The sequence below is a fragment of the Bubalus bubalis genome, chromosome 4 (assembly GCF_019923935.1).
Source record: "Bubalus bubalis isolate 160015118507 breed Murrah chromosome 4, NDDB_SH_1, whole genome shotgun sequence".
Taxonomy (NCBI): Eukaryota; Metazoa; Chordata; class Mammalia; order Artiodactyla; family Bovidae; genus Bubalus; species Bubalus bubalis.
In genome coordinates, this window is record NC_059160.1 from 83,867,102 (window position 1) to 83,889,234 (window position 22,133).

Consider the following 22,133-nt stretch of genomic DNA (forward strand, 5'->3'; position numbering starts at 1 on the left):
GACGGCAGCCCACCAGGCTCCGCCGTCCCTGGGATTCTCCAGGCAAGAACACTGGAGTGGGTTGCCATTTCCTTTTCCAACGCATGAAAGTGAAAAGTGAAAGTGAAGTCGCTCAGTCGTGTCCGACTCTTAGCGACCCCATGGACGGCAGCCTGCCATGCTCCTCCGTCCATGGGATTTTCCAGGCAAGAGTACTGGAGTGGGGTGCCATTGCCTTCTCCGTAGAGGTGTATAAATCTTTTCAAATCAGTGTTTGTGTCTTCAAAAAATGTCCAGAAGTGGAACTAATTTTAGTGAAACTCTGTACCGTTTTTCATTGTGGCTGTACAGTTTACAATCCCAGATGCAGTGCAAGTGTTCACTTTCTCCATACCCTTACCAACACTTATTATTTGTTGTCTTTTGATAATAGCTATTCTTATGGGTGTGAAGTGGTATCTCATTGAGATTTTGATTATGTTCACCTGATGATTAGTGATTTGAGTATGTTTTCATGTATCTGCAGGCAATCTGTGTGTCTTTGAAAAAATGTCCATTCAGGTCCTCTTTTAATCTGGTAGTTTTTTTTTTTCAAGTTGCGTTTTATGAGTTCTCTGTATATTTTAAATATTAACCCCTTATCACACAAATTGTTTGCAAATATCTTCTTTTGTTTAGCAGGCTGCCTTTTCATTTTGTTGGTGGTTTCATTCATTGTGTACAAGCTTTTTAAGGTAGTCCCATTTGTTTATTTTCAGTTTTGTTTCTCTTGCCTGAGCAGACAGATCCACAAAAATATTGCTAAGATTAGTATCCAAGTGTACTGCCTATGTTTTCTTATAGGAGTTATATGATCCCAGGATTTACATTTTGGTCTTTAATCCATTTTGTGTTTATTTTTATATATGCTGTGAGAAAGTGGCCCAGTTCTGTTCTTTTGCATGTTAAGCTGCCCAGTTTTCCAACACCATTTATTGAAGAGATTGTCTTATTATCATTGTATATTCTTGGCTCTTGGTCAGTTGACCGTATAACTGTAGGTTTACTTCTGAAATTTCTATTCTGTTTCATGGGTCCACCTGGCTGTTTTTGTGCCTGTACTATACTTTTTTTGATTATTTTTAACTTTGTAGTATACTTTGAAGTTAGGGATCAGGATACCTCCCACTTTGTTGTTCTTCCTAAATGTTTTCATTATTTGGGGTCTTTTGTGGTGCTGTACCCATTTTAGAATCATTTGTTGAGTTTGGTTTCTTAATATTTTGTTGAGGATTTTTGCATCTATGTTCATCAGTGTTATTGATCTATGTTTTTTCTTTTTATTGGTATATTTGCCTGATGTTGGTGTCAGGATGAAGCTGGCCACATAAAGTGAATATGGAAGCATCCCTTCCTCTTCAGTAGTTTTGGAATAGTTTGAAAAGTATGGGTGTTAACTCTTCCTTAAATGTTTAGTAAAATTCACCTGTGAAGTTGTCTCATTCTGGACCTTTTTTTGGCAAGATTTTGATTATTGATTCACTTTCATTACTGGTAATTTGTTTGTGGTTTCTCTCCTATTTCTTCATGCTTCAGCCTTAGAAATTGTAAATTTCTAGGACTTCATCAGTTTCTCTCGGGTTGTCCATTTTATTGACATATAATTTTTCATAGTAGTCTCTGGTGGTCCTTTGTGTTTCTGTGGTGTCAGTTGTAACTTCTCTTTCATTTCTAATTTTGTTTACTTCCGGCTAAAGGTTTATCAAATTTATCTTTTCAAAGAAGCAGATCTTTGTTTTGTTGATCATTCCTTTTTAAAGTGTCTCTTTCATCATTCCCATTCTGATCTGTATTACTTAGTTCCTTCTCCTAACTTTCAGTCAGTTTTGTGATGTTTGGCATCTTAGGTTACGTCTTTTTGTCTTGTGTGTCCCTTAACTACTTATTGTGGATATAGATGATTTTACTGCATTTGTCTTTTAACATTCTTTCTAGCTTTGTATGTGGTTGATCTACTACCTTCCTGTATGTTTGTCTTTGCCAGTGAGATGTTTCCTTTCACAGTTTTCATATTTCTAGTGGTTTTCTTTTCTGATTAGAGAATTTACTTGTAAAGCTGATTTAGTAGTGCTAAACTTGTTTAACTTCTCCTTCTCTGTAAAACTCTGTATCTCTCCTTCAGTTCTGAATGATAGCCTTACCTGGTATAGTGTTCTTGATTGTAGATTTTTTTTCCCAAACTGTATCATGCCACTTCCTTCTAGCCTGCAGAATTTCTGCTGAAAAGTCAACTGGTGGTCTTATGGGAATTCCTTTGTGGATAACTAACTACTTTTCTCTTAGTTCTTTCAAGTTTCTCTCTTTATCTTTAATATTTTCCATTTTAATCACAATGAGTCTTGGTGTGAATCTCTGTGTTTCCTGCATCTGGATATCTGTCTCTTTCTCAAGTTAGAGAAGTTTTTAGAGAACGTCAAAAATTCTCTTCTCTTTTCTCTCTTTTCCTTCTCCTTTTGGGATCCCTATAATGCAAATGTCTTTATGCTTAATGTTGTGCTGAAAATCCCATAAAATTTCCTCATTTTAAAGAACTTTGTTTTGTTGTTCAACTTGGGTGGTTTCCACTACTCTATTTTCCAAATTGCTTATTTGTTTCTCCATATTATCTAATCTTCTATTGATTCCTTCTAGTTTTTTTTTTTTTTTTTTTTTTTTTTTTTTTTTTTGCTATTGTATTCTTCAGCTCTGTTTGATTCTTCTTTACATTTTTTGTCTGTTGAACTTCTGACCATATTCATCCATTTTATTCCAAGTTTGTCAAGCATTTTGTTATCATTACTTTGAAGTCTTTAACAGATAGCTTATTTTCATTTAAGTTTGTTCTGTTGGGATTTTAGCTTGTTTCTTTGTTTGGAATATATTCTTCTGTCACCTCATTTTGTCAAAATTCTGTTTTTAATTCTCTATATTATGTAGATTGGTTACATTTTCTGATCTTATAGAAGTTGCCTCACGTAGCAGACGGCCTCTGGGGCTCAGGAGCACATTCACTCTGGTCCCCAGAGCTCTAGGGGTGCCCCCTGTGTGGATTGTGTGGCTTTCTGTCCTGGTGGGGCTGACTACTCTGGGCACACTGGTTAGTGAGACTGGGCTCCTGCCTGGCTGGCTGTCAGGCCCTATCTCATGTGGTAGTTCCTGTCCCTCTTGTGGGCAAGGCTTGGTCCCAGTACATCTGGCTGCAAAACCTGGAAGGCTCAGGGCTGGAAGTCAGCCAGATGCTAAGCAGATCTGAGTCCTAGTTTGATGGTGACATGGTCCAGGATGTCCTGGGACTGGTGCTGTCCCAGTGGTGGGTGGACCAGGTCCTACAGCAACTACCAGCAGTTCCCAGGAGGCTCAGAGATGTTGCCAGCTCGCTGATGAGCAGAGCTGAGTCCCAGAAAGACTGGCTGCTCAGCCCTGGGGAGTCCCAAGACTGATGCCAGCTGGCTAGTGGGTGGGTAAGCCCCTGCACTGATAGACTAGAGGGAAGACTCCTAAATGTCACTTCCAGCAGCAGTGTTTTTATGGTAGAAGGAGTTCCCCCAAATGGCTGTTGCCAGGTCTGTGTCCCCATGGGGAGTCCCAGTTTCCTCCTACATCTCCAGGAGGCTCTCTCAGATCAGCAGGTGGGTCTAACCCAAGTTCCTTATGAATTACTGCATATGCACTGGGTCTCAGAATGTGTGAGATTTCCTATTCAGTCTTTAATGACAGAGCCTCTGTTTCCTATAGGCCCCTGGCTCTCCTGTACAAAAGTTCCTACTGGCTTTCAAAACCAGATGTCTTTCCTATTTAACATCACCAGGCTGGTGAGCCCAGTATAAGCTCCTGGCACCTTGAGGAGAACCTCAGCAATTGTGCTTATCCTCCTGTTCATGTGTTGCCTGTTATACTGGGTCTTGATTATATTGGGGTGCAGGTCTTGATTATACCAGATCTTTGTCCCTCCTACCATATTATTGTGCTTCTTTTTTGAATCTTTGGTTGTAGAAAATCTTTTCTAATATTCAAGTCATTCTCATCAATAGTTGTTCTGTAAATATTGTTAATTTTGGCGTGCTTATGAGAGGAGGTTAACTTAGGGTCTTATTACTATACTATCTTGGCCACCCAGTAATTATTTCTTGAAAAAGATGAATAGATAGTTCATAGAGAAATGTATATATTAGATTATATTTTTATTTAGATTAAAGATAAAACTCCAGAAAATTAAAAATCTTATTTTGTAAAAAACTATGTAAACTATTCAGGGTAGGGGACTTCATAAAAACTTTTGAACTGAAATTTTCCTTAAAACCAAGAAAGAGTTTATGTGGTAAGCAGCAGAAATGAAATAAAGAAGAAATCCCACTCTTGCATAGATAAACAATTATAGCTGAAATTCAGTAAAGTTGTTACTGAGTCCAAGTTCATAGTGCTCACCTTCTGATAGGCCAGTAAAGTGAGAAACACATTGTTAGGGCAAAGAATAGTGACTTTATATGGAAAGCCAGCACACTGGGAAGGTGGCAGACTAATGTCCCAAAGAACCATCTTACCTGGTTAGAATTCAGGCTTCTTTTATACTAAAGGGGAGGCAGGTAGTTGGTTCTTGCAGCCTTCTTAGTGTCAGAATCCTTTGCTCTTGCATCTGCCCAGGCTCATAAGGTCATGATGTTCCTGTAAACCTCTGAGATGACAAATACTATTCTCTGTTCTGCAACTCTTTGTTGTTCAGTTGCTCAGTCTTGTCTGGCTCTTTGTGACCCCATGGCCTGCAGCACACCAGGCTTCCATGTCCTTCACCATCTCCGGGAGCTTACTCAAACTCATGTCCATTGAATCAGTGATGCCATCCAACCATCACATCCTGTTGTCCCCTTCTCCTCTTGCCTTCAATCTTTCCCAGCATCAGGGTCTTTTCTAATGAGTCAGCACTTTGCATCAGGTGACCAAAGTACTGAAGCTTCTGCTTCAGCACCAGCCTTCCAATGAATATTCAGGATTGATTTCCTTTAGGATTGACTGGTTTGATTTCCTTACAGTTCGAGGGACTCTCAAGAGTCTTCTCCAACACCACAGTTTAAAAGTATAAATTCTTGGGTGTTCAGCCTTCTTTATGGTCTATCTCTCATGTCCATACATGACTACTGCAGCTGTTTATATAAATGGGAAAGTGTTACTCTTTTAAAGGTCAGAGCCTTGAGAATGGACTATCCTTTATACTTTCAGACTATAAGCAATATTCTTAACTTGTAGCAATAGCAATAGTATGCAAAGGTTAAAATCAAAGAAATGGACCCAATACAGAGTCATATATATTCATCCCTATTACAAGGTGGGGAAGCAATTGACATTGTTACCCTTGTTATATGGGCCCTCTCTCCATGTTAATGAGGCTATAAAGAAAACATCACATGCAAATGAAGTAAACAGTAAATAAGTTTTGAGATCCAATTAGTATCTTTGAGAATGATGGGGGCAGAGTCTGGTAAGGGTTTGAGGGGTAAGTAAATGAGATTATGGGAATGGGCCTTAACTTTAGAAGCAAAAGATGCTGTTCTAAGCATTCTCTGGAATTGTTGATCTTCCTACTCACTTGGTGAATCAGCATAAACAAGCTAACTATTTTGAGTTACTTGTGTCACCCATTCTGATTTGAAGCCATTGCCTAATTGAAGGCAACCCCAAGCCTTGAAGAATATGGACTGTAAATATTTCATGCAAACAGTTTTGTAAATTGATGTGAGTATCTAAAATGTAAATTGGCATGACAGCCAGTTGTGACAGTTGTTTTTCTTGATTCTTAACAAGGAGTTTGAGCCCACCCAGAGGATTTAAAATAAGTAAAATGGGGAACCACCATTTAAATCTCTACTCCTTATGACTTTTAATAATGCTTATTTATGTAATGGTTTACTATGTATGTGGCTTGTTTTCTAAAGTACCTCAATTTTTTTTTGGATGTTGTTATGGCATAAATAATAATTTTTTTTAAATGTTGTTAATCTTTTTACAGTTCAGAAAAGAATAAACCCTCAAGTATTAAATCAACTTTTTGAGTGAAACCTATAGATTTTGTGAAATATATGAATCTGTATTAATTTTAAACATTACATGGTTAAGTAAAACAAGGCTAGGCAGTGGAATTTTTTGCAATTTGGGTAGCAGAAAGGCCTCACTGAAAGGCAAAAACATTTTATCAGAGACCTGGCAGAAGAAAGGGAATGAGCCTTGCAGATATTGATGGGAGGAACATTCAGGCTGAGAAAAGATTAAAAAAACAAAAAGTCCTGAGGTAATAAAAATGTACCTGCTGTGTTGAGTCAATACCAAGGAGTAGAACAACTCAGGGGAAGATGGCCAGCAATGAGGTCCATGAGTTCAAAGGGCAGGGTGTGTAGGGCTTTTTTGGGCCTTGGGTGACATCCCTTTGGGCCTTTGGTGACAAATTATGGCTTCCCCGATAGCTCAGTCGGTAAAGAATCCGCCTGCATTCAGGAGACTGCGGTTCGATTTCTGGATTGGGAAGATCCACTGGAGAAGAGATAGGCTACCCACTCCAGTATTCCTGGGCTTCCCTCATGGCTCAGCTGGTAAAGAACCCACCTGCAATACAGGAGACCTGGGTTTGATCCCTGGGTTGGGAAGATCCCCTGGAGAAGGGAAAGGCTACTCACTCCCTTATTCTGGCCTGGAGAATTCCATGGATGGTATGGTCCGTGGGGATCACAAAGAGTCTGACACGACTGAACGACTTTCACTTTCACTATGGACAAGAATCGAGTAGGAGGTGGTAACCCATTCCAGTATTCTTGTCTAGAAAATTCCGTGGACAGAGGAGCCTGGCAGGCTACAGTCCATGGGGTCCAAAGAGTCAGACTTGACTGAGCGACTGAGCACACACACATGGACAACAAAACACATCACTGACTCTCATTCATTATTCCTGGCACCACCTAACTTTAGAATTGTTATGAGAAGCCTGGCTGATGCATTTCTCTGTGCATCCAGCCTTTTCCAGTGAGAGACTACTGAAGGGCACCTGCTCTCTCTGAAGGGTTGTGGACTGTAATCACTCTGTAGCTTTTTCCCCCTTGGTTACACAAGATCTGAGCTCCTTGGGGCAATGCAGAAAGTTAAGGAGTATGGAAAAACATTATTCCATAGAGAGAAGAGGCAGAGTCAGTCTCCTGGTCTGTGACACAGTAGAAGAGTTGCTGAAAATTCATGGATAGAATGTTTTTTTGTAAGAAACGTTTAACATGCACCAGAAGAACTTTTTGTAAAGGCAATATCTTTTTATTAATTTTGTGAGTTACATGATTATTTTATAAAGATAACAATTGCCCTTTGTCTTCTGACTAAATCTGTGGTTTTCTGTTGCTATGTGCTCGATGCTGGGTTTCCGAGTGGCTCTGAGAAGCAGAGCAGCTGCTCTCTGTGTCAGAAAAACATTTTTCCTCCTGTCTCAGAGTGGACGTAGTTGGCAGGGGCTCATGTAGCTCTTCAGCCTTAGATCCATCTTCTGTCCAGGTGTGCATTCACCCCTCCCTTTCACAAGACTGATGCTTTATCTGAGAGACCTTGGGACTGAAATAATTAATGACCCAAGGCTCCAACTTGGCTAAGAAAGAACAGCAAGGCCCTCATATTAGATATAAGGAATAAAAATATAAAAAACTGTAAGGAATGGAATTTTTAACTTATTTATGATATTGAGAAAACAAACTGCATTTAATTCTTTCAACAATGTATGAGATGTTACTATGTTTTACTACTATTTGTGTTTTACAGGTAAAGAAACTAAACCATACAGATGATTAAATTGCTTAAAGTTACAACCAATAAACAACCAAAAACTGAGTTTTGGATGCAATCATATTTTACTCATTTAAATACTAACAGTTTTCTGTGTTGTAAACACTCTGGCAAAAACAAACAAGCAAAATGACTCTAGAGAAAAGTTACAGAAGGTGGTAAAATTCAAGGAAGTCTCAGGGACTGAATTCAGAAATAGGTAATCCTATAATTATCCTATAAATGAGATTTGTCATGGTCTGGTTTAAGGTCAGTGTGGTTGGGTCTCAAATATCTACGTGCTTAAAAATCATTTAGGGAGTTTCTTTTAAGATGCAGATTTCTGGACTCTAACCCAGAGGCTCTGGTTAAGTGGGGGTGAGGCAGAGTCTGGAAATCCCCACTTGGTAAGTATCCAGATAATGTTGATGCAGATTCTCTGCAAAAACATTCTGAGAAATATTGCTCAAAGTGGAAATTCACTAGTCAGAACAGTACCAAGAAATCAGGAGGCTTCCAGTTTCACGTCCAGGAACTGAGAGAAAACAGACCAATGCACTGCTCACAGATGAAGATAAACAGGTTTTCCCCAGTAGAGGCTTTTCCCGTGTTCCAATCTGACTTTGAGAATAAGAGACGCTATAGAAGAAGTAAAGTGACTCCCCTTTTAGGTAAGATTACAGGAATTTGAAACAAATGCAGAAGAGGAAAATGTAAAACGTATTTATTATTTCCCTCCTTATTTTCATTCTGTACTTTTTTATTTCACTCACACAGCCAGACACACTAGAAAAGATTCTCAGAGGAAGCTAAAAATACTGCTCTTGTCACTAACAGACTTCACATCCCCATTGCTTCCTTTTTTTCTGAATCCTTAGTAGAGAAGGGTATCTTTTGTCTCTTGCCTTTTTCTGACAAAAATTAGGTTCCTGGGTTCTCAGTGACTTTTGTGATAGATTCTTGTCTCTCTGACTAAATTCACTAGATCTGCATTGAGGCCAATAGTTCAGGTCCCCGGGATGTCACTCGGGCCTGACATTGGGCTCAGGTTGAGCAAGGGCTTTGTTTTAAATAGGGAGCTCAGCCTGGCAACACAAAGAATAAAACAGAACATAAGTCCCAAGGCTGTAATCTTGAACATAAGTTTGTTCTGTCATTCAACAAATGTTTATTGAGTGTGTGTTGTTTGTCGGATATGTGCTGGGTGTTAAGCTGAGAAATGATGTACGGTTAAAAGAACTGATTTAGAAAACCTCATTGTCTTTGGTTTCCTGTTGAAAACCTTTAAAATTTGTTTATCTATTCTGTATTGTAAGCTTATTTAAACATATGATTAAATAAATTACTTTTGAGCATTTATGATGCCTGTTACCTGGAGAATTCTATTTTCTGTGACTGGAGAACTCTGTGTATTTTGGGGTCACATAAAGAAGAACAGTACTAAGACCATAGACTTAAAGAGTCAAACCAACTCTGGGTCATATTTGCTTTTGATTCCTGTTAGCAGGGTGAACCCAGCTGAGTTATTTCTTTCCTCTGAGCCTCGTTTTTGAAAAATAGTTTGTAAAACTTTAGAGGCTTTCTGAAGAGTGAATAAAGAATATAAAGGATGTGACACATATTTAGTAGTTAATAAATTTCAGTTGCTATTACTATGGTGGCTTCCCTTGTGGTCAGGTGGTAAAGATCTGCCCACAGTGCAGGAGACCCGGGTTCTGTCCCTGGGTTAAGAAGATCCCTTGGAGAAGGGAATGGCTACCCACTCCAGTATTCTTGCCTGGAGAATCCCATGGACGGAGGAGCCTGGTGGGCTACAGTCCATGGGGTCACAAAGAGTCGGACATGACTGAGCGACTAACACTATTATTTTTGTGCTTTTCCTAAAACCCACGAGAAGCCTACAGTATAGAAAGGGACACAGATATGTCTTTAAAGGTGAAAAGCAAGGCACTGCAATGGGCACCAGGTGGGTCAGGGCAGCACCATGTGCTGTGGAGATGGTAGCGAGGAGAGGTGTTGGAAGCAGCCTCCTAGAGCCAGTCCCCACCGTGTGGTATAGACACAGCATGATGCCACCCTCTGACTCTATATTCAAATCGATCTTTAGTGTACAGTTCTTTATTTTGAGCTACACAAATCGAGAAATATTTAAAAAGCAAGTAATAGAAGAAAAAGAACAATTATTTTTGTAAGGGAAAATTAAAGGATGTGCGATTATTTAAATCGAGGAACATGGTTCTCAATAAAGTTTCTGGTACGTGAACCATTTTGGAAATGCAAGAAAAAATACAAGACAAAAAGAAATCTAATGATAGAGCTCTTGTTTTTCATTTGTATTGCCTTCTCATGCCTCACGAAGGGATTACAGGAAGCAGGTGCCAGTTAAGCATGTGTTGATGAATGACTGTTATTTCCCTCTTTTCTGACTGATTTTTGCATCCAAAGCCATTAAACAAGAACAATTTTTGTTAAAAACAGCTTATCTGGAATAGAGAGGACTGGTAACTTTTGAAGTTATACCAGTTGCTTTATAGCCAGGATGATCAAAACATCTGTGATTCAGAAGGGGATACTTTTGAGAATAAAAAGGGATTCTTTATTAATAACTAAGCTGAGATGCGTGTCAACTGGGCTTGTCCCAGGTAAATTGAATATGTAGGCAGCATAATGATAGTTTTTATTTATTAAATACCCATCATTAGTTGTTTCCTAATTAATATCAGAAATAAATTCATAGAGCCTATAAAACTAAGCTAACAAAAACTCAGTCATGCAAACGCTATGAGAAAAGTTAAATGTTTAACATAAAGCAAAGAAATAAAGATGAATAGTTATTGAATGATCATTTATTAGGCATCATCTCACTCAACCATAGATATAATGCCCAGAGAGATATGTAAATTCTTCAAGGTTTCATTGCTAGTAAGTAATAGATACAGTGGAAACAGTGTCAGACTTTATTTTTAGGGGCTCCAAAATCACTGCAGATGGTGATTGCAGCCATGAAATTAAAAGACGCTTACTCCTTGGAAGGAAAGTTATGACCAACCTAGATAGCATATTCAAAAGCAGAGACATTACTTTGCCAAGAAAGGTCCATCTAGTCAAGGCTATGGTTTTTCCAGTAGTCATGTATGGATGTGAGAGTTGGACTGTGAAGAAAGCTGAGCACCAAAGAACTGATGCTTTTGAACTGTGGTGTTGGAGAAGACTCTTGCGAGTCCCTTGAACTGCAAGGAGGTCCAACCAGTCCATTCTAAAGGAGATCAGCCCTGGCTGTTCTTTGGAAGGACTGATGCTAAAGCTGAAACTCCAATACTTTGGCCACCTCATGTGAAGAGTTGACTCATTGGAAAAGACTCTGATGCTGGGAGGGATTGGGGGCAGGAGGAAAAGGGGGCAACAGAGGATGAGATGGCTGGATGGCATCACTGACCCGATGGACATGAGTTTGAGTGAACTCTGAGAATTGGTGATGCACAGGGGAGGCCTGGCGTGCTGCAGTTCATGGGGTCGCAAGGAGTCCAACACGACTGAGCGACTGAACTGAACCGAACTGAATAGATATAAATGAGGCTTTAATTTCAGATCTGTCTGACTTGGGATTTTATCAAAAACTACATCAACAGTTTTTGTCTTAAAGCAGAAAAGTGTTTAATAGCTGCATTTAAGTAAAAATTGTGATTCTTAAAATAATTCACAGTGTCTCAGAAACAGCAATATAATTTCAGAGAAAGAGGTAAATTGAATCTTTCTATGAAGGTTAGTCTCTCTTCCTGGAATCCTTCAGAACATGGGAGCATCCCTAATTTTGAGTTATTTAAAACAAAATATAGAAAGGGATGCAAGCTATTTTCCATGTACATGAATGCATTATTTTTTCCTAGTCCATTTCTTCTATACTCCAAATGTCCATGCAATTTTCCCAGAAACGGAGTATTTTTAATTTACCCTTTCCTTGTGCTTTTTCCTTGGTGCTAAGTGCTGATTTCTTATACTGGCTCACTGGTAAGCTTGTCTCTATGTAATAAACTAGAACAAAGTTACTTTGTGATTCCCATCTTGAACCTGAGTTGTGCTCTCACGTCTGAAGGATAATGGTGATATTGCAAAAGGAACAGAGATCCTGGTGACCTTGAATCTGGGCACATAATGCTGGCTATAGTCAGACCTCTGTTTTCAAATCTCTGTGTTTAGGCATGCAGTAGCTGTGTGGGTTTGTGTAAATTACTTCACTTCTCTGTGCAGAGCTGGCTTCAAGGATGTGTAGTCTCCAGTTACCCAGGGCCTGGTACTCAGGAGGACTCCTTTGTTCTTGTTCAGCTGTTACATCATGTCCTACTCTTTGTGACTCCATGGACTGCAGCACGCCAAGCTCCTCTGTTCTCAAATTCATGTCCTTTGAGTTGGTGTTGCTATCTAACCATCCCATTCTCTGCCACCCTCTCTCCTTTTACCCTCAGTCTTTCCCAACATCAGGTTTTGTTTTGTTTTATTTTACAATGAATCAGCTCTTCTCATCAAATGGCCAAAGTATTGGAGCTTCAGCTTCAGCATCAGTTCTTCCAATGAATATTCAGGGTTGACTTCCTTTAGAATTGACCAGTTTGATCTCCTTGCAGTCCAAGGGACTCTCAAGAGTCTTCTCCAGTACCACAATTTAAAAGCATCAGTTCTTTGGTGCTCAGCCTTCTTTAAAGAGGACTCTGCCCTTGGTTTAATTCTCTGCTGTCTCTATCTTGAAATTTGTAGTATTTTTCAAACACAGAGCTTTTGCATTTTCATTTGGCACAAGGTCTCACAAATTATATAGCAGATCTTGTTTCTAATCCTTATTTTGTTATTTTTAAATTTATTAAAAAATTTAATAATTTATAAAACAGGGATAGTTTTCTTCATCTTAGGGTGCATGGACTCCTCCTAGGAAAGGGCATGCCAGTGGGAAGGTAGAGTCAGGCAGTGAGCTTAATCCAAACTGTTTAATTTATTAAGGAGGAAAGTTGACCTTGGCCATCACATGATGTTCACTCCTCTTAGTGTCTTTTGGTTTAGCAAGCTGTGGGCATGTGCCATGGGTGGGGGCAAATAAAAGTGCTCTTTTAAATGAGAGTATCTAGGAGATATTAGAAGCATAAGGCAAAGATGCGTGGAACCATGGTCGGGTAGTATGGCATGATAATTAGGGAGAGTGTTTCTCTTTATGTCAGCAAAATTGGGCTGTGGTCCCACCGTGTTGGTGCTGGCATCATGGCATCAGGGTCACAGCTTAGGGGACTGGCATTGGCCAAGTGCCAGGGGCAGTGTTGACAGTGGTGATAAAGTTCCCTTTGAGGTTTTAAAGGGCTTCAGAGAGCAAGCAGCAGATACGCTCACGGCCACTACCACCATGAAAATGAACTGACATTATCCTGGGAGGAAGTGGAGGAGAATGGCAGATGTCAGGTGCTTCCTTAGGCACTGGATGAAAAACGCAGGTGAGAAACATTCTGCACACTCTAAGAAATAATTGGAATGGATATTGTAAGGGGCTAAAGGTACTTTAAAAGCTAATGAGGCAATGGCATCAGAGAAAGGTGGGTTGTTGAGAAAATTAAGACCCTATTCTGAGTTACTGTGGTCTGTGACATATAGGTTACTTTGACAAATGAGCCTCCTTTATTCTGTTAATTAATGTTGGGAATAATTGTATTTCGATTATATATTCGAATTATAGGGGTCCCAGAAGAAGAAGAAAGAGGGAAAGGGCCCGAGAAAATATTTGAAGAGATCATAGTCGAAAACTTCCCCGACTTGGGGAAAAAAATACTCAGGAAGTGCAGAGAGTCATATACAGGATATACCCAAGGAGGAATAAATACACCAAGACACATATTAATCAAACTAACAAAAATTATTTAATAATTACAAGGAAAGAACTGACTGTGGATTCACTAGCCCAACGGAAGAGACAAAAACAACAGAAACAAAATCCACCACCCATTTCTAGGAAGGAAGGTAAAGACAGGATGTAAACTATTGGTTTGATACTTGGTACAGTGTATTTTAAAAAATCTAACACTGAGAAGCAGATTTCTCAGCCCGCAGTGCCTGCCATGGAGAAGAAATATGCCATTTAGCAAGTACCTTGCCCAGGTGTTTTTGCTCCTACCAGCTGGCAACTACAGAATATAACACCATCTTATACTCACCAGGAGACATTACAACAAGTTCCTGGGGAGTTAACAAATAGAAAATATCCAGGCATGCTCAGCAGGAATGAAGCTTTAATATTCTTAACCTGCTGAAGGCAGTGGAAAGTGTTCATTAGAACAGTTGCTTAAATAAGTCACATTTATATCGCCCTCTAACCTATTTCTTTACTCAACTACTCTGAAGCTGGCATTTCCACAGGTATAACAACTTGCTGCAAACAGGTCAAGAACTCTGCTTTGACTTTTGCCAAATTTGGAGAGTTTTGTTTTCATTTAATGTTTGAACCATTTTGGTTGATAGCCTATATGAGAGTATTTGCCTGAAGACTTTTTGGGGGGCTTACTTTGGAATGGTCTGAGCTAAATTTATCACTTAGAAACGTTAAACAATAGCTTGAACTATACACTTTCTAGCCCCCAAAGTGACCAGATAAGTGTCATGCTTTAGTCCTGAGCTTTGTTAATTCACTGCGTCTTTATGTTGATTTGAAGAGAATGACTCCTGGAAGATTTTGTTCTCATTTTGAAATATCATCTGCTGAATTGCCAAACTCTGCTATAAACATTTTTTTTAAAATGAAGATTACCTTCTAAGAACAATTTAGAAACATTAAGATAATTTCACTTGTAGTTGTGACCTTGAAAAAGTTGCAAAATGTTACTGCTTCATGATTTTGGCAGAGTACTTCCCACCACACTAATGATTCCAGCAGCACCATTTTATTATTCAATTTGCTAACAATTCCAGGTCCTGCTACATATCTTAAATTTTCTTATTCATAGAAAGTATTTTCTTCTCATAGACATAGCTTTAGAAATTTTCTGATACTGAAATATATTGTTATAATACACAAACTCAAAAGAAATTTGAGGGACAAAGCTAGTAATTCAAAAGAAATGTAAAATCAAGAGACAAAATTAAGAAAGGAAAAGTGTAGGAATTAAATCACTGTAACTTCTGTGTTGACAAAAACTCAGAAAAAAAGAAATGTTGTAATTACTTGAAATGTTTAATTTTAATAAATGGAACACCATTTGTTTAAAAGACATTTTCATACTATTAGCCCCCTTTTTTTCCTTCAAGGAATGTTTTGCCGGAGCAGAGAGATGCGCCAACTATCCATAAATATTTAAGATCCCACAGAATTATTTGATTTCTTTTTTTTTTATTGGTTTTGCCATATATCAAAATGAATCCGCCACAGGTATACATGTGTTATTTGATTTCTTGTAGCAGTTAATAAGGGAGAAGGCAATGGCACCCCACTCCAGTACTCTTGCCTGGAAAATCCCATGGATGGAGGAGCCTGGTAGGCTGCACTCCATGGGGTCGCAAAGAGTCGGACACGACTGAGCGACTTCACTTTCACTTTTCACTTTTATGCTTTGGAGAAGGAAATGGCAACCCACTCCAGTGTTCTTGCCTGGAGAATCCCAGGGATGGGGGAGCCTGGTGGGCTGCCATCTATGGGGTCGCACAGAGTCGGACACGACTGAAGTGACTTAGCAGCAGCAGCAGCAGCAGCAGCAGTTAATAAAACTGTATCAAATAATTTAAAGTAGATGAGCCGGCTGAGAATAGATGTCATGCAGCACATATGAAAGGACTATTTAACATTCTAGGAAAGTGACTCCTCAGCTGGATATTCCATTTTGACACTGTTTATCACACATAGCTGGTTCATCCATGGTGGGTCATACGTGGCAGAGGATGTACTCAGTGGGCAACTCAAGAATGTATGCATGATTGGATGAACCACAGGGAAGGCACTTTGACTCAATTTACAATATATTTGCTTCAACATGTTTCACTTCTACTGTATAAAGATATATCAGGATATTTTGGATAAGTCAGATCTGGTGAACTCAACATCAGATTTTATAAGACCAAAGGGAGACATTACAATATTCATCATCCTCAGAGAGGTACTTTTAAAAATGAATTCAAATTAAATGCAGTAAAGGAATTTTTCCTGGAAGAATATTGAGGTTTGGTAATTCTATCCAAAGTACCATTTTAGAACTTTTAAAGCCATATGAGAAGGACAAATTTTTTTCAGTGTCATGCAAAAAGCTGGTAACTTTTGGAAAAAGACTTTTCTAAAAGAATAACTTTATATCTAAGCCAGGTTCGGTAAACTATGGCTCATGGATCAAATCCCGCCTAGTTTGGTATGACCCATGAGCTAAGAATGGCTTTTACATTTATTTTAAAGTTAACATTTATTGAATAGGTATTCCATACCAGGTGCTACATGTCTTAACTCTTTTAATCTTCCCTATCCTTTAATAAGTTTAGCATTATCATAGTCCACACTTGTCAATGTGGAAACTGAAACAGAGCAAGCCAGAGTCACCCAGCTAATAAGGGTCAGAGCCAGGAGACAGCAGTTTGACTCCAGAATCTGTGCTTTCAACCTTCATGCTACAGCACCTCTGAAACCCAAACTCCCTGATCTGCTGTCGGTGCCCTTCACCACTTGCCTTGTCCTTATTCTTCCATAGTTCGCTCCAGACATCTTTGGCTCTAGACAAACTCTTTTCCATTCCTAATGTATCTTCTAACCCATGCAGGCTGTGGACTGTCACTGAAATTTGCCTTCTTCACTGAAATACTCTTAACCCATCTCTGTCTTTGCAAGTCCTGCCTGCCCTTTGAGAACTGTCACTAGTAATAAGCAACTGGAAGATGCTCTTTTTAATTAACCCCAAAACTTTTAGCAACCAACTAAACAGAGGAGATATTTACAGAATTATAGGAGAAAATTTGAATAATTTGAATGGTATTCACATATTTAAATGATTGAACAAAGAGAAAAATAATATTTCATGACATGTAGAGATTATGAGAATGAAATTTCAGTGCCCATAAATAGTGTTGCTGCACTATAGCTATGCTCATTCATTTATGTATTGTCCATTATATATTTTTTATTGTGTATGGTTGCTTTTATGCTGAAATAGTGGAGTAGGGCTTCCCAGGTGGCCTAGTGGTAAAGAACCCCCCTGACAATGGAGAAAGGAGATGGAAGAGACGTGAGTTCGATCCCTGGGTTGGGAAGATCCTCTGGAGGAGGGCATGGCAACTCACTCCAGTGTTCTTGCCTGGAGAATTCCATAGACAGAGGAGCCTGGTGGGCTACCGTCCATAGGGTTGCAAAGAGTCAGACACGACTAAAGTGACTTAGCACCCACTCACGCACAGTTGATGCCACAGGGACAATCTGTACAAAGCCTAAAATCTTTACTCTTTGGCTTTTTACAGAAAAATTTGCCAACTTCTGTTCTAAATTAGTTTCTGATTTTGATCTACAATGGTATACTGAAAAAGTACATAGTTTTTTAATAAATTTGACTTTATGGCATAATGATTTTGTCATAATTATTTTATGAGCTAACATTGTGAATGGGTAATCATAACATGTTTGATTGCTCTAGCATTTGCATGACATGTAGTAGGTTCCCAGTAAATACATAGTTTTGAAGACATGTTTAGTCATGTTTGTCATCTCCCTGAAGCAATTAATTGCCATAAATTTGAAAACAATACATTTGTGAAATCACAAACCATATTTGTGTTTGATTTAACTCAGCTAAATGTAATCCTAATTAGATGCATGGTGTTCTAACATTTCTTGTTTCCAATTCATTTTTTATGGTTCCTCTGTGCCATGCAGTATTAAAAATATATGCAAATCTCTGTGACTGTTCTCACTGAGACCCAGAATTTTCTGTGATCTGTAATCATCTATTTATACATAAAGAAATTGATTTGGAAAGAATCAATAATTAGTTGGCCTTGGAATATAAATCTTAGCTTTCTGCTATAGAATGACTTTCTTCTGGTTGACACTTTTCTAAGTTCTGAATCTGAGGCTTCCACGATTATTGATTATAATTATTTTTAAAGTTAATGACTCTCTTGTGACTTCTTTCAAGGCTGGGGTAAGTCCAAAATGCAAAACTTCTGATGGAGTTAGTAAACAAATAAATCTCTAATCCTATCAAGCAGGTGCTTTACTGGAAGTTGTGCTTATTAGAAACAGTGTCTCACAATTCCATTAATAAAATCACATCAGCATAACATAATAAGTCACATGTACAACAGTGAGGTTTTGGAACCAGAGACAACATTACCGTGAGAGGGAGTGAGTTGTATAAATCTTAATCTGAGAAACTATTAAAACCTTTTAGAACAAACAGGGATATGAGAAAAAGTTTCCTAAGTAAAGACTAACTTCTCTTTATGAAATAGTAAGCTATATATTTGAAATATAAGATTGTTTGGACAAAAAATGACTATTTGATTATATGTAAAATAAGTAGAATAATTCTTTAAGAATGACATTGAACCATATTAATCTTTATTTCCACTGATATAAAATAAAAGCTGTATTCATGCTATTTATTGTGTCTCTGATAGCAATTTGAGTAAGAGTTAGAAAAGAACTCAGCAGTTAACATTTTTAAGAGTCTCTTAGTCTAAATTCAGTTTTTTCACTAGGAAAATCTGAAATATAATTGATACTTCTGATCACTTTACATGATCTCTAAGTGTGTATGAAGGAAATATTTTTTATAGGTTCTATAGCTACTGTTTTCCATAGGATTTCTATTTTAAAGTTAATCTGTCTGTCACTGACTCAATAGACATGAGTTTGAGCAAGCTCTGGGAGATGGTGAAGGACAGGGAAGCCTGGAGTGCTTCCTGGCATGCAGTACATGGGGTCACAAAGAGTCGGACAACAATGAAATGATAATTATGTAACATGGTGTTACATGTAAATCTTTAAAGAGTTTTAAATATACCAATTTACAAATACAAAATAATGCATGTAACATGCGGGTATGTTATATGGCACAAGGACATAATGAACACCACTGCCCACATCAAGAATCAGAACACTAGTGTCCTGGATCCCTTTAGACATTATTTTGAATTTTGTGTTTGTTATTCCCATGCTTTTATTTTAAAATAGTTTTATGGGGAATTCCCTGGCTATCCAGTGGTTAGGACTCAGCACTTTTACTTCTGAGGGCTTGGGTTCTATCTCTGGCTGGGGAACTAAGATCCCACAAGCCATGGCTCAACCAACAAAAAAACCAGTTTCATGTATGATAACTCTCCCCCCCCACCCCCACCCAACTATTGTCAATATTGCTTATCTTTGAACTTTTTTATTAATTTTTTTCTATCCCTGATACTGTATCTGGCACTTTCATTCATTTTCTCTGCAGTAAAATATTCCACTGTGTGAATATACCACAAGCTATTTATTCATTATCCTATCTTTGGACATTTGGGCAAGTTTGTTTACTGCCTTATTTTTCACTGTGCTGCTATTAATATTAGTGTAAGTGTCTTCTGACATTTGCAAAATGTCTTTGTGGCATATAATGAAGAGTAGTTTAAGCATGGAAGATCATGGTTTATCCAAATAATGACTTTACTATATAGTGCCAAATTGTTTTTATCATATGGCACATTGTTTTAAAAATGCATATGCACATTTATTACCAGCAACATTTGATTTAATCTACATCCTCCCTTGCACTTGGCATTGTCAGAATTCTTAATTTGTGCCAATCTATTGTGTGTAAAATGATATCACTATAGTCTTGATTTTCATTTCCCTAATTACTAATAAGAATGAATACCTTTATATTTTTATTACTTTTACATATTTCTTCTTTTGTGAAGTATCTTGTGTCTTGTCATGTCTTTTGTCCATTTTTTCCCCTCTCTATTGGGTCATTTGTCTTTTTCTTATTGATTTTTATTAAAATCCAATTTAAAATTATGATCTCCACCAAAATAATGCTCATTTCTGATTAAATATTCTGTTGAAAGGTAGATACCAGACTAAACCATATATATATTCCATTATATATTAGCTGGAAATATGTTTATGTTTTTAAACCCAGAGCTAAGACTGATCTTTCATCCTAAAGCCTTTTAATTCTAATGTCTATTATTGGGACAAGTTGAGTAATAAACTTGGCTTGACACTTTTATTTTATGCTAATTAATTAGCATTTATATTATACTTGGTACTTTGAAAAGTCTTCCAATATTCATTGAATTAAAAAGTTCATCATGATAATTATTTAGGTCATTGCTATCATATCTGTAGGTCATTTTTATTTTTAAAGCCCTTCCTAGTAGTATGTCATTATGCCATTGTCAATGATAACATTGTATCAATATAAAAGCTACTTAAACATCATTATGTTAATTATTATATCTATTTAAAATGCAACTTTAAAGCCAAATTGTGCTTTAAAGTGATATTTCAAATATAAGAGGAGAATCTATTCCTTGAAGTATGAGCTTTCCCTGATAGGGGTTTTTCATTCTTTTCTTCATCCTTATGAGAAAAGGTCACTATCTGAAGATAATTATTCACTTCATCTTTCCTACTTAATGTGATGACTTGAATTCCCAAATGCCTTTTCTTTTCCGAGCTCCTCACTGTACCGCAGGCCCCCATGCTAAATCTAATTTGCTCATTGACTTTGTGTGTTTAAAGTAGCATAACAGTGACTGTGTTGAATTACATGCTAAATATATTGTCCATGCTGTTGCTTTCTATATAAAAGAGAACTCTACTTTGCTGGTATCATCAGACATTTAAACCAATGTTTCCAGGTGGAATGAGAGTCCATCTTAAATCCAGTTTCTGAGAAGTAAGGATAAGCTGGAATCAAGATTGCCAGGAGAAATAACAACAACCTCAGATATGCAAATGATATTACTCTAATGGCAGAAGGTGAAGAGAAATTCAGGAGTGTCTTGATGGGAGAGAAAGAGGAAAGTGAAAAAGCTGGCTTAAAACTCAGCATTTAAAAACTAAGACCATGGCATCTCGTACCATCACTTCATGGCAAATAGAAGGGGAAAAAGTGGAAGAAGTGACAGGTTTTGTTTTCTTGGACTCCAAAATCACTGAGGACTATTACTGCAGCCATGAAATTGAAAGATGCATACTCCTTGGAAGGAAAGCTATGACAAACCTAAACAGCATATTAAGAAACAGAGACGTCACTTTGCTGACAAAAGTCCCTATAGTCAAAACTATGGTTTTTCCAGTAGTCATATATAGAAGTGAGAGTTGAACCATAAAGAAGGCTGAGCGCCAAAGATTTGGTGCCTTTGAATTGTGGTGCTGGAGAAGACTCTTGAGAGTCCCTTGGACAGCAAGGAGATCAAACCAGTCAATCCTACAGGAAATCAACCCTGAATACTCACTGGAAGAACTGATGCTGAAGCTGAAGGTCCAATACTATGGCCACATGATGTGAAGAACCAACTCATTGAAAAAGACCCTGATGCTGAGAAGGACTGAAGGCAAAAGGAGAAGAGGGCAGCAGAGGATGAGGTGGTTAGATAGCATCACCAACTCAATGGACATCAGTTTGAGCAAACTCCAGGAGATAGTGGAGGATAGGGAAGCCTGGCATGCTGCAGTCCATGGCGTTGGAAAGAGTCGGACATGACTTAGAAACTGAACAACAAAGGAAACCTTATATGGGATAACTTCTCTGAGACTTTTGCTTCTCTGTTACCGTCTAATATTAGCAGAACTTCTGAAAATTGCATTCAGTAGTTGCTGTCTGTGGGATGAATACATGCAATGTTTAAGGTATCAGGAAAGATATATGGAATACAAATAATGATAAGGGGCCCCCTGGAAACTACTTTAGAAACTGCTTGTATAAAATGTGAAGTGGTAATAAATATTTATAAATTATTAAACTTCATAAATTATTATGAAGTTTGCTATGCAGTTTAACAAATAATTTCCATTTGACTTCCCCCCCCAATAATATTGTGAGATGTCATTGTGCAGGTAGGAAAAAAAGATTACATTCAGGAAAATTAAGTGATTGGCTCAAAAGAGCTCAATGAGTAAAATTAAATTCAGTTCTTCCAATTGCAGAGCCTGTGCATTTTTCGTTATAACATATTTCCTTTCATACTTGTGTAACTTGAAAATTCTCCATGAAACTAGGTTAGTTGAGTTCAATCAGGTTCCAGCACACTCTCTAGAGCATCATTCGATTGGAAGCAGACCTGAAATCTCCATGTAACTTTAGAGATATACTGTGATGTCTGATTTAGCTATTGCTGGGTGACACTTGAGAGGTGGATTTTGTTCATGG

The 22,133-nt window shown here is 38.0% G+C and overlaps 1 protein-coding gene across 8 annotated transcripts in view; it reads left to right on the forward strand.

Moving 5' to 3' along the window:
* The window catches only part of TMEM117 (transmembrane protein 117), a 649,146-nt gene that overhangs the window by 259,287 nt on the left and 367,726 nt on the right, over window positions 1–22,133 (forward strand). The window contains exon 1 of one of the 8 annotated variants that reach the window (XM_025284017.3): window positions 7,803–8,450. The exons of the other annotated variants lie outside the window; for them this stretch is intronic. The gene's annotated coding sequence lies outside the window, so the exon portion shown is untranslated. Of the gene's footprint in view, window positions 1–7,802; window positions 8,451–22,133 lie in introns of those variants that run through there. 8 annotated transcript variants of the gene reach the window in all.